The sequence below is a fragment of the Triticum dicoccoides genome, chromosome 6A (genome assembly GCF_002162155.2).
Source record: "Triticum dicoccoides isolate Atlit2015 ecotype Zavitan chromosome 6A, WEW_v2.0, whole genome shotgun sequence".
Taxonomy (NCBI): domain Eukaryota; kingdom Viridiplantae; phylum Streptophyta; class Magnoliopsida; order Poales; family Poaceae; genus Triticum; species Triticum dicoccoides.
The window spans coordinates 435519081-435522503 of record NC_041390.1 but is presented as its reverse complement, the minus strand read 5'-3'; the positions used below and the strand labels follow the sequence as shown (position 1 = coordinate 435522503).

Sequence of the window (3423 nt, the reverse complement as noted above, 5' to 3'; positions counted from 1 at the left end):
TTGTCCATTACCTCCCACCTCACCGCTACCCACCCACCCACGCTCCATCATACCCCTGTGAGTCTGTGACAACATCAGAAAGGCGCCATGGAAGAGGACAAGAAGCAGAGAAGAAGGCAGGGCCACCCCCTCCTGTGGGGAGGAGGCGCGAGGACGGAGCCCTACACGCACGGCTTCTCAAACACCCAGATGATGGCGCTCACCGCCGTCTGCGGCACGCTGGTCCCGTCGTTGCCGCCCGACGGCCACTACTTGGCGGACGACAAGGCCGTCTGGGACTCCTCCCTCGCATCCGCCGCTTACCCGCCCGTCCCAGACGAGGTTAGTAGCACACACACACACACACACACACACACACACACACACACACACACACACACACACCTGCGACTAGCTATGATACGATGACCTGTCTTGGCGACCTACGTTTTGCTACCAACCGGCGGCTGACTCTGTGCGTACACGCATGCTCAGGTGGCGCAGCTGATGTCGGCAATGTGTCTCCGGGAGGCGCTGACGCTGGTGCGGATGGTGTTGTGGCTGCTGGGCACGCGACTGGGGATGCCCGCGCTGGGCGGCGCCCGGTGCCTGTCGTGGAGCTCGCAGTTCGTGCAGCGGTTCACGGAGATGTCGGTGGACCGGCGGGAGGACGCGCTGCGCTGGTGGAGCCGGGAGACCATGCTCCCGCCGTTGCGCCTCTTCTTCCTCCTCGTGAAGGTCTTCTGCCTCTACGTCTTCTACTCCTGGGTAAGTAGAGCACAAAAACGCCAAAAAAATCAAACTTGTCACAAAAAATGCCACAAGTTCGGTGATCATCATTGCCACAAATCGGCAATCATCATGCCACAGTTCCGCGATCAAACATGCCCGAAAGTTTGACGATCAAAAGGAAGGAAGCATAGACACGGAGCGTATCAAACAGCAGGGTCCTCTGGTGTGGGACTGGCCGGGGTCGACATGGACGCAGGCGTCATCGGCGTGGCTTCTGTGCTCGGCGTCGGCTTGCTCGGTGTCGGAGTGGCTTCTATGCTCGGGCTGGTGGTCGGCGTCGGCACCGCTTCGTCGATCGGGCTGGGCATCGGCGTTGCTGTCAGCGTGGGCGTTGGGGCAGTAGTCGGCGCCAGCCCGGGTATCTGGTTCAAGATGAGGCCGCGCTCCGCCAGGTACCACGCCTTGACTTGCTCGTCCATCGTCGACATGTCCGCCCCCATTAAGAATTCCAGGTCGGTGTTCCTCTTCTTCGCGACGACGTTGGTCCTGAGAAGGTCGAGCTTCACGTCCTGCTTCGCCATCAACGCCGACCACCACGCGTCGAATTTCTTCTCCCTCTTTGCGGTGCTGTTCTTGGCGTCTGCGATGCATTGCTCGATCGATGATTGCAGCCTCTCGGCAGCTGGTGCCACGTCCCTCGCCGTCTTGGCTTGTTTGTTGCCATCAGGGCGCCCATCCGCCGCCCTTGGGCGGGTGCGTCCGGCTTGTACGTCTCCTTGGCCTTGGCAAGGGTGAGCCGGACCTCCCTCCACTTCTCGCACAACTCGACCCGGGAGAACACGTGAAGGAACTTGAACTCTTGGTTGCTGCTGTCCTGGCGATACATGTTGAACATCTGAACCATCTGTGCAGCCGAAGAACAAGTATCGACGACGTCCATGGTGAAAGAAGTGAGCCGGTGGCTGGACATACCTGACCCTCGACGCTGGCACCGCTTTCTGGGCGAGCCGCGATCTCCTCAACGATCCCATGCCATTTGTTGCAGACTGCCTGGATGATCGCCCAATGATTCGAGATGGCCTTGTCGCCGCGCTCCATGTTGATGGTGGCGAAGTAGGGGTCGACCAGCTTGCGCTCATCGAACGCCGACTTGATGCGTCTCCAGTACATGTCAACATTCTGATTCAAGCCGGTGATCGGGTCGATGCTGACGGTCTCCCATGCTTTGACGAGGCACTCGTCTTCCTTGGACGTCCACTTGTGCGCCGCTTCTTCCTTCTCCCTTTCCTCGCCGGTGCCGGCTCCATCTCCTCCTCCTCTTCCTCCTCCCCCTCCTCGAGGTCGTCGTCCATGTCGACGGCGGTGTCCATTGTTTCGTCTTGCGCGTGGAAGCCGGGGTGGGAGGCGGCGGCGCCCGAGCCCCTCGTGATGATCTCGTCCATGTTGGCGTCGGTCGCGTCGGGGTTGCCGAAATGTGGCGCCGATGTTTTAGCGAACTTTAGAGCGCCCTGACGCAAAGGCGGCGTCAGGGAGGCTGAGTACGCCGGCAACGAGTAGCTGTACTGGGTGTGGAGGCCAACGAACGTGGGGGAGGGAGTGCGCTGGTCGGGGTTCAGGCCGGAGGGGGAGGCACATGGCGGCGGGCCATACGGGAGGGTAATGTTGGGGTCGAACCTACCATGCGTGTCACCGTCGAAGTAGCCAGGCGAGGGTGCGTACCCCCAGGGTGGCGGCGGCGAGAAGTTGGCCGACGACGCGATGCTCTGTTGGCTCCCCAACGTAGCCCGCGGGTAGTGGCCGGACGGATTCATCATCCCCGCGTCCCTGGCCTTCTTGGCCTTGAGCCTGTTCCGCTGGTCGGTGATGACAGCCTTCCGGCGTTGAACCTCCGCCTCCACTCGGCGTTGGACACGCCCAGTGGTTTTGCCATCGGCGCCCTCGGTTTCCTCTGCATTGGGTGGGTGGAATCGGCAGTGGCAGCGGGACGAGGGGCCGAATACATCTTTGGCGGCATGGCGGAGCGCAGGAGGAGAATGGCGGGAGCGCGCAATGAGGAAATGGAGGAAAAGGGGGGAAACGGCGGGAAAAGGCCTGTCTATCGCCGACAGAGCGGGCCCATATGTCTTTTCGCTTCGGCCGGCGCCCCAGGCGCCCCCAGGGGTCTGGGTTCGGATCGGGTTCGCCGACACTTATGTCGGCTCAAACAGGCGATAAACAAGGACCTGAAGGCGCGACTGGGCCGATTTTTCACCGCTGGCACTAAAAAAGACTTCCCAAGGGACCTGTTGGGTACGCGGATGGAGATGCTCTTAGAGCATCCACAATGTATGCTAAATATCAATGCCAAATACTCCCTTCGTTTCAAAATAGATGACCCAATTTTAAACTAACTTTAGTATGAATTTTGACAGCCCTTCTACACATTGTAGAAAATAGTGCCAAAGCTAAAATATATGGAACCGGTGTTTCTTGGACTTCTCATGCCAAATTTGAGCAGCTAATAAAATATCATATGTGGACATAGGAGTGGGAGGAGTGAGAACCTATAGAGACAAGGCTGAGAAGAGAAACTGAATAGTTTACATGTACTTTTATTTTGAGGTGGGTCCATCTTTAATTTGTTTGGCACCGGCTACATAACAGACGAGGGAAAAAAATTATATGAGACCAGGTCTCACGGTTAGCAGGTGAGACCCGTCCTGATGGATGACA

General features: G+C 58.7%; 1 pseudogene; it reads right to left on the bottom strand.

Annotated features, from left to right (window-relative positions):
• Positions 1 to 914: 914 nt before the first annotated feature.
• LOC119315891 overlaps positions 915 to 3423 on the bottom strand; it is a 3143-nt pseudogene continuing 634 nt past the window's right edge.